General features: G+C 44.9%; 1 long non-coding RNA gene across 1 annotated transcript in view; it reads right to left on the bottom strand.

Moving 5' to 3' along the window:
• Positions 1-14,027, bottom strand: part of LOC120761352 (uncharacterized) — a 117,194-nt gene that overhangs the window by 69,992 nt on the left and 33,175 nt on the right. The window contains exon 3 of the long non-coding RNA XR_005703608.2: positions 982-1,032. This is a non-coding gene — a long non-coding RNA (uncharacterized LOC120761352). The remainder of the gene's footprint in view (positions 1-981; positions 1,033-14,027) is intronic.

Genomic DNA, 14,027 nt, shown 5'->3' with positions numbered 1-14,027 from the left:
CAGAAAAATCCAGCAGAACTTGGCTGTGGCTGTGCTGCCCACGAATGGATCCGCCACGGCTGGATCTGCTGCTGGAGCAAAAAGCAATTTCCCTGGGAGGGGACCACTGAGCATCCCATGGACACAGGAACACCCCCCTGATGGTACCAGCACTCCTCTGCTTGCCTTTCACACTGTCCAGAAGATCAACAAGGCTTACCCACCCCGTCAGGAGTTTCCAAGATGAGGAACATGAAGTTAAAACCTGAAGACCTACAGAACAATACGGCTCTCAGAGATTTCAGGGAATTTGGAGATGGACTTTTTAGTAGGGCCTGCAGTGTCAGGGTAATGGTTTCAAACTGAGAGAGGGTAGGGGTTCAGGTGAGATGAAAGATTTTGATAAGACACAAAAATGTTGCCCACAGAGGCAGCAGGTGCCCCATCCCTGGGAAGGTTCAAGGTCAGGTGGGATGGGGCTACGAGAAACCAGATCAAGCTGGAGATGTCCCTGTTCATTCAAGGGGAATTGGATTTGATGACCTTCAAAAGTTGCTTCCGACCCAGACTATTCCATGATTCAAATCCTGCCTGGCATCCTTAAGCACACAAGTTTCAAAGAACTGCCATTCCCTGTGTTTATTTAACTCCTGTGCATGGTTTGCCCTAGAGATCAAAGACATGGAACCAGCAAAGCATCAGCACAATGAGAACACAGGGAGAACATGAAATTATGCCCAAAGCTCTGAGACAACTCTTGGATAAGGTTGCTTTCCATATGAGTGAAGATAAAGCACTCCCTCCCCAGCCTCAGCATCAAGAACTTCCATAAACCAGCTCTCCCTTTTGGCAACTCAGTCCAAAAGAGAGTGAAACTCCTATAAAATGAAAGTCATGGGGAAAAAAAAGAAAAAAGTTTCTCAAGGAAAAAATTTTATTTGCATTTGCCTGAGCCCCATAATTCCACGTTCAGGTGACCCTCTCCTGAAGAGATGCTCTTACCAGCTGCTTCCCAAGTCCTCCTCTCCTAGGCACACAAGACTTTCTTCTAATCTGGAAGGAAAAGAAAGACAACTGATAAGGTGAGAAAACTGATTAAAAAAAAAAAAAATAATCACTGTCATGGTTAAGGACACAGCAACCATCAGCACCAAGAGCTCTGATATCCAGGCACATCCTGCAGCCTCTGAGCAGGGCTGTAGGAACAGGTGTAAAAACATCATTTTGGTTCCTCAAAACATCACTGCTGAGCATGGGGAACAGCAACTCCTTTTCAAAACAAAATTTGAAATAAATCTTTAAAATTCCTAGAAGGTTTTAATATTTCCAGATTAGCAACGGTACAAAAGTAGGGGGTTGTAATTGTTTGCAGGACACCTGCAAAAGTAATAAGTTACACATAAAACCTTGAATGGAAAAGGAGAATCACTTGTTTAAGTGTCCAGTCTTTATGAGCCCAAATATGCTTGTGGGAGGAACACTCTGGCCACAGTCCAGTTAAGCATTTCAGTGTGTCAGATTTGAGAGAACAGGGAGAACCCTGCTGAATCAAGGTCTTGGCATTTCTCACCAGCCGCTTGTCTCTCTCTCCTGCTGGCCTTCAAACACGTACAGACACTCACTCCTACCTTCCAAGAATTTCCAATTTTAGCTTTTATTCTGGAAACAACACCTCCTGGTTACAAAAGCAGCCGATTGTGCCACCATGGAAAAGTGCTGGTACAGCCCCAAGGGGCAGGTCCTGCCTTAGGAGAGCACCAGGCAGTTCTCAAGAGCTCACAAAAGGCCTTTTAATTAATACGCCTACTTGCTTTGCTCAATTAACACCAGTGAGGAGGCCCGTCACACACTGCCTTCAGCTCTGGTCACTGTGGGCTGAATGCTTTAAAAATCCTTTTGCATTAATAAACACTTCCTATACAAACGCCATGTACTTCCTGCATACATGCGCTACACAGAAAGCTCAGTTAAAAAAAAAAAAAAAAGGATGTAATTTCACCAGAGAGAAAAATTGAGAGATAAAATTGCAGCAATGATTTATATCTGCCCAGAGGAGCAGAGTAGCAATCCCAGCCCTTGGTGACCTCTGTGCAAACACACCAAGCCAATTACACACTGTGACAGAGGATTTTCCCCTCCCGGAGCAGCAGCTTCTTATTGCTCAGAGTGAGAAACATCAAAAGGGAGTGTAACAAGTGAGTGAGTGTTACTGAGCAGGCTGGGGACAACCAGCCTCGAGGTTTAATCAAGATTTGGATCCAATTGTGCGAGGGGTTTTGTAAACATTGATCTTATTGAGTTGTTACATCAGGAGGATGTAATTCCCAACGACCTGCCCATTTAACCTATGGAAATCACCACGGGGCAACTCAGCTCAGTCCTCCCACTCCATCCCTTCTTGTTTACTGTGGTCCTCATTAGCAGATGAGTGCTAATCCACCCCATCCTTCAGCGTCCCACACTTGGGACATGCCCAGCAGCACCTCCATGTCCTTTGGCAAGATAAAAGGGAAAACATCAAATTTTAAAGCCACCAGTCACAGCCAGCAGCTGACAGAAGAAATGCTCTCAGCTTCCCAGAGTCACAGAATAATTCAGGTTAGAAAAGACCTTTCAGATCCATTAGTCAAACTCCTAAGTATTGCCAAGGCCACCACAAACCCATGTCCCCAGGTGCCACATCCACACATCTTTAAATACCTCCAGGAATGGTGACTGTCATGGGTTAGTACAGTTTGGTTTTTTAGTTATAGAAGAATATAGAATAATTCTCCAGGTCAAGACCTGGGATTTGCTTTGGAAGAGACAGGAACCTATCAGAGAGTTAGTTAGAATATTGGCATCTGTTTTAACCACTGAGAATTACTAGCTGCGAGTTTGGGAAGTACCATATAAAACCCCTTGATTTCCTGTAGGTGGGCCCTTTTTCTTTCCTTTGGCCCGAGAGAGACAGGTAACATCGAGCTGGGCCTGCTGCTCCCCGCTTTTGGGGATGGGAGCTGGCCTGAGGCCTGGCTGGATTCCATCGGCTCCCGGGTGAGGGGGGGAAGGAGAGGTTGCTGTTTTGTAACAGCTACTTTCTTCAGACTTCTCTAGAGCAGGGAGAGATCTCTGCTGGGCCCTGATAAGAGCTCTGGGCACCATTTGGGCCAAAGGCACCCCGATTTACACTGAGAGGTGGGCTGAAAAGGCATTTATGATCCTGCCTGGTTTTTTGTGATTCCGGACTGCTTCAGTGCTCTGATCTCTGATGTTTCTGTGAGTTCTTCCTCCCTCATCAGCTCGGCCTTGAACATCTAACACCACGAGCTACAGAGAGAGAGACAAAGACTCTGAGCAGATTTAACTCTTTCTTAGCAACATGAAGCTTCCAGAGCTCAGCCTTTCTCTGAGAAAGTAAGAAAGGACAGAGTGAACATAAAGAAAAAACAGCATGAAGTCAGTAGAGCAAGAATGAAAAGACCATTGGGACAGAGGGTTGAAGAGTTGGTTGTTCCATTCTTACTTGAGCCATGGAAATGAACTCTATATTTAGATCATTCCTTTAAATCATGGGAAAGATATGCATTTGGGGAGATGATTGTTTTAATTTGTGTGTGAATTTCAGCAAAGATGTTTGTGATGAACTAAGTAATATCCTCTAAGATGCTTGAACAGAGATAAAGATGAGAAGCCCCCTGCACCAGTGAAGAAGTGAGAAGATATCTCTGTACCTTGAGGTGAAGAATCCTTTGCTTTGGAGTTATTCATCATTAAAAGGTGACACCCCCATATGCAAAGGTCTAAGACCCATGACCCATAAGCAGCTTGGGAAACTGCTCCTGGGCGGGTCACAAAGGCAGGTTTCTCCGAGCGGTTGTTTTTGTGACAGTTTAAAACCCACAAGAGAACTGTTCTAGGTTGTCAGTGAGATCCATGACTCTAGAAAATACTCTTCCCCTAATGAATTAATGAAAGACTATTTTCAGATAGTGAAACTGACTGAAAATTAGAAGTTTTGTCTCTTTATGTTGTTTTGTAAGAAAGTGAACAGTTTGTAAGGGGAGGGAAGAGTGTTTTTGAAGTTTCATTCCATTTTGGGGGGGGGGGGTTTCAAACTTTTTTTTCTATTCTTTTAGTGTATGTTAATAAAACTATTTGTTAATTTTAAGGTTGAGCCTGCTTTGTTTTTCTCCTAGTCTCTCTCCCACAGAAAGAGTAAGTACCAAGACCAAAATTTAGTGAACATGAAACCACTACAGTGACTCACCCATGTCCCTGGGTAGCCTCTTCCAATGCTTGAAAAACATTTCAGTGAGGAATTTTTTCCTAGTATCAAATCTAAACCTCCCTGGTGCAAACTGAGACCGTTTTCTCTTGTCCTGTCACCTGCTGCTTGGGAAAAGTGGGCAGGACATGGAGATGCGCAGCCTGCCCAGCCCCCTTGTTTGGCCCAGGACATCCTGGTTCCAGCTTCTTGTTGAGCCACACCACCACTGCTCTGGTTATAAGGAGGCTTTTTCTCCTGGACACCCCAGAGCCACTTTCCTTCACCCTGTTTCTTTAGAAAGAAAATAATAATAAAAAAAAGGGGCTGAGAGCTGGGAATTTGTGACTTCACAGGCCATTCTTTTCAGCTCCACGAAAAAAAAAAAAAGAAAAAATTAGGAAGAATATGATGAGGAGCATGCAAGAGGTGTGTTTAGGTGTGGATTTTAACCATCACAAGCTCATCCTTGTTTCCTGCAGGATATTGCTAAGAGCAGCCAAAACCCAGGTGACTCCAGCAGGAGAAAGAAATACAGCAGCAGGTACTAAAGAAGATCCAAAACTCAGCTCATCCTACCATTGCCCACAAGGACATTGAAAATTCCTGATCCCATCTGCTCCCCAAAAGGGGAAGTTAGGTGTTTACAGCAGGAAAACCACCTCAACTTCCCATCTGGTGCTTTGAGTCTTCCCCAATCTGCTCCACCTATGCTGTGCGCTCCATCATCTGCTTGGAACTGGGATGGGAGCAGCCTTTTCTAACACCCCACATGCACCAGCTTAATTATTATACTTTAGGCTTTTTGGAGGGGTTTGCCTATTTTCATCTTTCTTTGAAGCATTCAACCTTGTGACAAAATGATTTCTGCCAGCACTGAGAGAGGAAATGCTCCTGACTGTTTAGGTGGGATTAATTTCAGGATTGTGGCCAGACTGAGGAAGTTGGTGGCAGAAATCCTTCATAGCTGGATAATGAGGTTGTGGCTTTATGAGTAATTCTCCTGAGTTATGTGCCTGGCACCTTGGGTGTGGGTGACACATTCCTTCCTCCCCTTCATTTCTGAATGGGAAATGTCATCCAAGCACACAAACATGGTATTTATTAAAAAAAAAAATAAAAATATAGCAACAACACAATTCATGAGGTGGAGGCACAGATTGCATCTCACTTATGAAATGTCCAATTGGCTGCTGTCTGGAGGAATTTCCCTGCTGGGTTCTCCAGGAATGCCCCCAAACTCCATCACAACCATGATGTACCTAATATTCCAAAAACCTAAAGAGACTCTGGGGGTGGGAACCAAGCCAGTACCAAGCCAAATCTACAAAAACACTCCTCTAAACACCTCTGTTGTACCAATATTTTTGACATGGAGAGATGAATCCAGGCTTCCTCACTCCCTGCTGCTGAGCCACCTCGCACTCATACCCATGGTCCTGCATATACTCTCTGTGCTGATCTCACGTTCCTCCTCCCAGCCCAAAATTGCATCCCTGGATTGCAACCAGCTCCCCCTTTTTGAGCAGACAAAGGTCTTCACATGCAGGTTACCTCAAGTTTTAATGCTGTCAAAGCTGAGCTGCAAGGAAACTGGAGAGGAGAAAGAGCAGCCTTTCTGTGGAGATGCCTCTGCTCCAGCTGGAGCCATCACCTTCCACTACTCAGCTGCATTCTTAGGAATTCTCCATGCCTACCCCTCTGCCATGCCCAGGCAATGGACATGAAGATAGCTAATGGTATGACATCCACCTCGCATCTCCTGGAGGGTGAATGAGCAGATGGGAGCAGTGGAAGATGGCTGAGCTGGAGAGCTGGACAACTGGAGTCCTTCCAGTCCAGTAACACCAGCCCAAAAGACTGGGGATGCAAAGATCCTTCAGGGTCAGAACCTTTTTCCTAGGGGCAAGAACAGGGTCAAGGAAAACAGGCAGGCGGTTACTGAGAGGCTGTGCAGACCAACTCATGTCTGCGTGGTTGGTTTTACCTTTCCCCAAATTTCTGCTTTACTTGCTTATTCCCCAGCCAGCCCACTGCACTATTCCAGCAAAATAAGCAGAGTCCTGAAGAGCTTTGAAATTAATATGATGGGCTCACAAGCATCTTCCGTCATGCAGAACTAAAATTAAAATGTACACCCGCCCTCGCCTCACTCTCTGAAATCCATCAGGCAGAAACTTCCCTGTGTCACACCAAGAGACTCCAACAGCTGAAGGAGATAATGGGAAACTGCATTTCCAGCTGCTACCAGGCTTCAGAGGAGGGTTCCAGCCCCACCACCAGTGTTCCAGCAGACCAGCTCCTGCCTGAGACACAGCAAAGCTGCTTTTAGAGAAGTTTTCCACATGCACAGGGGTGACAGTCATCCTCCAATATAAATGGCTCTGAGAGAACCAGAGGAATGGTGGTTTACAGATATTTTGGAGAAGGAAAAGGCAACCACAAGGTTTTCCCAGGAAAAAAAAATGCTGGAGAGCTCATGGGTGTTCTTGGTGTGCCATCATACTGACATGAGAGACATAAAAACTAGAAACCAGAAGAAAACTGATTCAATCTCTGCAAAACCCTCAGGGGACAGGTGGGAGCAAACACGAGGTTCAGGGGCAACAACACAATGACACCTCATGAGGCTGGGCATCCCTAAGGAGAAAAAGCTTCTGAGAATCAAAGAATCACAGAATGGTTTGGGTTGGAAGGGACCTTAAAGAACATCTTGGTCCAAGCCCCTGCCATGGGCAGGGACACCAGACCAGGTTGCTCAAGCCCTGTCCAACACTTCCGGTGATGGTAAATCCACAGCATTTTTGGGCAACACCTTCCAGTACCTCCAACCCTCAGAGGGAAGAATTTCTTCTTAATATCTAATATAAACATTCCCTCTTTTCAGTCTGAAGCCATTCCCTCTTGTTACATCACTCCATGCCCTTGTACAAACTCCCTCTCTAGCCCCTTTGGAATCCCTTTAGGTACTGGAAGGGGCTCTCAGCTTTCTCTGGAGTTTTCTTGCCTTCAGGCTGTACAGCCCCAACTCTCTCAGCCTGTCTCCACAGCGCCAATCCCACAATCAGGTTAGTGCTCTTCATTCTCCATCTGAACCACCTAGAGAAACGTCTTCACCCTCCATGCAACATCAGCAGAGGGCTTTGGGGCAAAGACCAGGGCAAAACCCCGACATCTGAGCTACAGCTGGTCTTGCACTGCAACTCCAGCTCAGATGAGCAGTTCTATCAGAGGGAACACTGGGACAGACACTGACCCACAGCCCTGAAATCTCTGTGAAAACCCTGTTCAGCAGCAAGGCACCAACATGGCAAGTCAAGAAATTTCCAAGGTCTTCCTGCAAACCCTAAATGATTTTTCTTTTCCACATGCATGTGGCTGACATTTCCTTTGTGGCTCTTCACACCATCAGTACCACAGCAAGAAAGCCAACACCTCTCAGACACCTTTCAGGAGAGAAAATACAGCTGCCTGCACCTGATGGCTATTTCGGGGTTCAAAGGGAGATGCAGATTGCTGCCAAAACAACCACCCTGGGGGAGCTGTTGCTTTTTCTCTTGAAATGCAGAGACACTTTCCATTTCTTCCCTCCCCTTACTTCTACTGATTTTAACAGATTTCTTAGAGAAGGAAACAGCAATTGCATGACTCAGAGGGAGAATCATCTTCTACCCATCACAGAAATGCTCACGTGCAGGCAAGGAGCTGGGTGAGACTCAGTCTTTTGTCCCAGGCCATGGGTATCAGACTGAAAGAGTTCTGTCACGTGCCCAGAAGAAAACACAGGCAGGAGAAGAAGCAACAGCACCACGAGCCAGAGGCTAAAATTGCAGGGCCATGATGAACAGAAAGAGGTTTCCTCTAAGAAACCACCAAGCCAAAATGAAAGTCCTCATCCCACACGCAGAGGAGGTCACAGGAGGAGAAACCTACAACTTTGTGCATGGAAGAGGCTGTGTGGGATCAGGTCAGGATGATCAACGTGGTCAAGAGATAAAAACAATGACCAGGAGCAAAGTGAAAGCAACAACACTTAGTCATGCCCACAATATCTCATCTACCATGCTGACTTGCCTTCTTCACATGCTTTAAACTCTTGGAACACACCTCCAGAAAAAAAGTTATGATTAACTGGAATATATCTCCCATTGTCTCCACTTCTACTGCATTTTTACTGTCGTATAATCGAAATATCCAATTGCTGAAAAGATGGAGTGGGCACATGCTCAGAAACACCAGGAGAAGAGATGGTTACTCTGGCACAGGAAGAGAGGTCTGAAAACAGCTTCTTGCACTGCAGCCAAAGTCTTGCCATAGAACAAGAACATGACCCCCTGCAAAACTGAAAAATTCACTTGATGGTGTGCAGATATTTACACCCCCCAGGGCTGTTTTCACAGTTATGATTCCTCCTTATCGCTAATACAGCTGACAGCAACACGTGTAGGATCTGGAGGGCTCCGTGCAGGGGAAGACAACTCATGAAGGCATAAAGGCATCAGTGCATTACAGCAAGGCCATCAGAGTCAGTTATCTGATGGTTTAGACTTCACTGATGGCATTTATGAGTTTAAAAATGCATATAAGGCTTCAACATCCTCTCCCAGCCGCTCTCTTTAGGATGCAAATGCAGTTTGACACAATTAGACAGGACAGAAAGCCCAGACATTTTACAGGATCAACTGCATTCCAGTTGTCAGGGATAATAAAGAGACACCAGCTCAACAGGCAGGCAGGACAAAAGCCTGTTTTCATCTCTGGATGATTTTCGGATCAGCACAGGACTGTTCAAGGAGGAAGAGCCTTTTTCCAAAAGGCATCAAGCCCCGCTACAGCTCTACATGGAGGAAAAAAATGCCAAAAAATAATCAAGTAATTCTATATTTGTTAGCAAGAAAATACAAATTAAGAAATACAAATACAATTAATTAAAAAAAAAATCATCTTTAAAAACTGGGGAAAAACCAAAACTCAAAAAAAGATGCCAGGGCACATTGCTCCATTTACAGATGTGAATGAAGCAGGGAAGGAGTAAATGAAGGAAAGCAGGTTCAGATTGGATATTGAGAAGAAATTCTTTACTATAATGGTGAGGCCCTGGTACAGATTGCCCAGGGAGGTTGTGGATTTCCCATCCCTGGAAATGCTCAGGGCCAGGTTGGATGGGGCTTGGAGCAACCTGGGGTAGTGGAAGGTGTCTCTGCTCACGGCAGTAGGGTCAGAATTAGATGATCTTTAAGGTCCCTTTCCACCCAAACCATTCCATGATTCTGTGATTCTCTGTGTTATCTGAAACTCCCAACATCACGACAGAAAAGAGGGAGGAGAGAGAAAAGGAGAAAGCCCTCAGTGTGAGGCTTCTGGAAGCTCGAGGCATTTATTTCCATTGCTCAAGGTTCAGAGCTGAGAAGCTGACAAAGCGTCAGGAGGTACCTTGAAGCACTTCCCATCACAATTGCTCCTTCAAAGGAGAAGCAATGTGAAATTGGCAGGACGTAGATATTTCTATATAATTTGTCATCTTTCACAGAAAAAATCAAATATCTCTATTTCTTTTTTTTTCTATTAAAAGACCTAAATAAAGCATTTCTGTTATTGCAGACTGCCATTAAAAAATAAAAAAGAAATAGATTTATTAATTAAATCTTCTGGCGCATCTCTGCTATGAAGATGGGATGAGAGACTGCCATGAAGACAGGATGAGAGAGTTGGTGTTGCTCAGCCTGGAGAAGAGAAGGCTCCAGACAGACCTTAGAGCACTCTTTGAGTCCAAGAGGAGCTCCAAGAGAGCTGGAGAGAGAGTTTGGACAAGGGCATGGAGTGACAGGACAAGGGGCAATGGATTTAAGCAGAGAGATGTGGATTAGGTTTAGGAAGAAATTCTCTGCCATAAGGATGGTGAGGCCCTGGAAGTGTCCAAGGCCAGGTTGGATGGGGCTTGGAGCAACCTGGGACAGTGGAAGGTGTCCCTGCCCATGGCAGGAGGTGGTACCTTTAAGGTCCCTTCCAACACAAACCATTCTGTGATTCCATCAATGGTTTTTGGATCTACCCCTGGACTCCCCAGTGATTCTAGAGGACCTTTAGGTGGCAACAGAAACATAAACAGGATGTTTCCAGGAGAAATTCAAAACATCTGAACTCATGCTTCTTTTTCTAAACAACAGGATCAGGAGGCTCTCGGAAATCATCATTTTGGCAGCTCTATCACTGCAGGATGAGATGAAAAACCACCTGAGCACGGTGCCAAGGTGCCAGGTGCTGTGTCTGCGCACCTGACATGCTGAAGCTGCCTGGACCACCCCCACATATTTCCGTGCCTCCACCTCCCACCCTAAGTCTTGCACCACAGCGCTGACCTTTGGGAAGTGCTTTAAGACCTCTGGGTCTGTTACACAAGCTCAGGTGTTACCACCTCGAGTCCAGGTAACCTAACACAAATGACTGCAGAGAGATAATGGCGTGGCCTATCTGAAAATAGGCAGAAATCCCCACCAAAAACATCTAAGTCGTCATGATAGAAAAATAAACCCTGGCAGATTGTTGCTCGCATTGTATGAATCATCATGTTGTTATAGCAACTTCATATCTGCACCCAATCTGAAAACCAAGCACAGCTGAAATAATATAACAGCATTAAGTTAAAATGATATATAACAAGACAAAAATGGATCGGCTAAGGAGCACCCACACTTCCTTCTCACCCTCCTCCCTCCCTTTGAAAACATTGCTTTGCTGTATTTAAACAATAAAAATAAAAAAATTTAAAAAAAAAAAAAAAAAAAAAAAAAGAGACTTGGAGCTCATGGAGAAGAGCAGCACTAATGAGCTTTTGGATTCAAGGAGAATCTTCAAAACAAAGGATCATGGAATCACAGAATGGCTTAGGTTGGAAAGGACCTTAAGGATTATTTTGTTCCAACCCCTCTGCCATGGGCAGAGACATTTTTCATCACCTTTAAATAAAAACAAGTGCAATTCCCAGCCATAACCACCAGACCCAGCCAACTGCCCTTATTCTTCCCAGGTACTCCAAAATTCATGCACTGAATTCATGTAATAGATCAATTTTATATTTTTTTACCTTCTTTTTTAAAATTCATGCAATGCAGGACATATATAAATACATATGTACATCGTGTCCTGCTCTGTTCAGGACTCCTGAGCAGAGATTCCAGCCTGAGAAGAAGATTTAGAAGCAAGAAAGGGCATGCACAAGTTCTAGTTTTTAAACTGCAGTTTTAATCTGTGTGGTGATTTTATTGATGGAGAAAAAGCGAAAAGTGTCACTGAGGTTCTTTCCATCGGAGCAGCAAAGGAAGAAAAGTAAATAAACTGAATTGTTTCAGGGACTCGGCAGGAAAGCACAGCTCTTCTGCAAGGCAAGAGGAGCCCAACAACCTCCAAAATGCTGCAGGTGCCTCAAAAGACACCGCTGTGCTCCAATTAGTGCCAAAGATGAGCAGAAAGCACAACAGGGCACTTAACTGCTCCTCTCCCCATGTGATGCTGCCAGAAACAAGGTTTTAGGGAGAAAGAAGGGAAAGGGAAAAAGAATAAGCTTGGGAGATTTGTGGATTTTGCTCTTGATGTTTCAAGCAAATTAAGACCAAATAAACCCCAAAATAGAAAGAGCAACCCACAAACCCACAGCTTTAGTCCCAACAAAGTCCTATTAGACTTTACAACAGCACAAAAGTGACTCAATTAATTAAAAGCAAATAAAAAGAAGCAGCCTTATTCTTTCAGAGCTCAAGACAGCAAAAGCACCAGTCTGACCCAGACAGAACTCTATTTTTTTTCTTTTCTTCTTTTTCTTAAATGCATGTATTCATTAAGGCTTCCTCGTAAGCTGTGTAATGAGTCACTTCTTGTTTCTCTATGAAGTGCAAAGGGATGGGAAGGAATAGGATTTAAATGGAGGACGGAGACGCTCACGAAGCCTGTTAGAAAAGCTTGAAAAGCTTTTGAAGGAATCACAGAAAAAGAGAGGCAACTCCTCATGTGGACCCCAAACCCTTTTTTCTATCACCAGAGCTTTCCCAGGGTCTGAGCCTGGTTGTCTCCTCGCTTTCAGGCAGCACAGAAAACCACCCCCTCTGCTCCACTGAGGTTTATTCCTCCCCAGAAGAGCTTGGGATGAGAGACTCAGAGCTGAAGCAGGAGCAATGCTGCTCCTGCCATGGACCCGATGGCTCAAAAGTGTGGATGTGGCTATCCCTGCACCAGAGAAATGTGATCAGGGGTATCCTATCAGCTGGTATCATCATCAGCACAAGGCATTCTATGGCTCTTACCCTGGCAGCCAGAGAAGCCCCAGCAGCCTCCAGCTCACAGTGAGCCACACATGTCCCATTATTCTGCAATTGTTTTTCCGAGAATCACAGAAACACAGAAGGGTTTATGTGGGAAGGGACCTTAAAGATCATCTGGTTCCAACTCTCCTGTAGTGTGCAGAACACCTTTCACCAGACCAGGCTGCTCCAAGCTCCACCTAATCCGGATTTCCAGTGGAGAGGAAGAGTCTGTCCAAATACATCAGACAGAGGTGCCAAACTCAAAAGTTCAGGACACAAAGCCTCCCATCATCAGCCTTATCTCAGACTGGATCTGGAACATCCTGATTTGGTCCCCCAGCTAATATCAGGAGTTTCCCCTGACTCTCCAGGTCCTTTGAGCCATCCCACCACAGGTCTGGAGGAAGCAAAGGCAGCACGGAGATGTGACACAAAGTGGCTGATCAATAGGAAGGGCGCACATGTCACTGCAATAAACACAAACCCCAAAAAAGCACAACCTGAGCCCAAATCCACCGCTGCCAGCTTTACAGCAAGGACTCCCATCCAGTCCATGTGCAGAAGTAGAAAATATGAAATAGGTATTAGGAAAAATAGATCTTAGGGAAGAAATTGCTCCCTGTGAGGGTGGTGAGGCCCTGGCACAGATCTCCCAGAGAAGCTGCCTCATCCCTGGAAGTGCCCAAGGCCAGGCAGGACAGGATTTGGAGCAACCTGGGGTAGTGGAAGGTGTCCCTGACCACAGCAGGGGTTGGAATGAGGTGATCTTTAAGGTCCCTTCAAACCCAAATCATTATCTGACCCTATTTTTCTGTGAAATTTCTCTGGTCGACAGCCACGACCACACATCATTCACCATGGCAGAGATCCCCTACCTTCCCTACAGTGGTGTCTCTCACTTGTCTAACATTCATTCTGAGAGGAAAGAAATTTAAACCAGAAAAAAAAAATAAACAAAAGCAAAACCGAAAAGTGACAAAAGCCCCCACAAAATCTAAAATAAATTAAAAACCCTCCTAAATACAGAATCTAGGGGAACTTTTCTGCTGCCACCTAGACCACTTCCATAGGGTTCACATGCCAGTCTAATAATAAAGATGTCGTATAAGGTGATGCAATTTTAGCTTTCGAGCTGAAGGTTGCTATGGGAGGCTGTTCCCAGCAGCAGCGCTGCACAGCATTTGTAAAAGCCCTTTCCAGCATCAGACACTGACTTCTGAGTAGGAAAAAATTCACTCTTTTTGTTTTTTGAAAGTCCCATAAAAAGCAGCAGAGCTGGAGGAAAATGTAGAGGAAAAAAGAAGGCAAAATAAAAAATGGGGCTGTAATTCCGATGCCTGTAGAAATGCAGATGCACTAAAATCCCCTTCCCAAAGCTAAAGCACCAAGAAAACCTAATTTTTTCTTTTTTTTTTTTTTTTTTCTCTTTTTCAAGTCAGTGCATATCACCTAAGTTGCTGTATTTGCCAACACTAGGTTTGCTGGGATGTGGGAGAAGTTAAAGA

Source organism: Hirundo rustica, chromosome 1 (genome assembly GCF_015227805.2).
Source record: "Hirundo rustica isolate bHirRus1 chromosome 1, bHirRus1.pri.v3, whole genome shotgun sequence".
NCBI lineage: Eukaryota > Metazoa > Chordata > Aves > Passeriformes > Hirundinidae > Hirundo > Hirundo rustica.
Note: the sequence above shows the minus strand (reverse complement) of the source record. Positions and strands in the feature narration are given on the sequence as shown.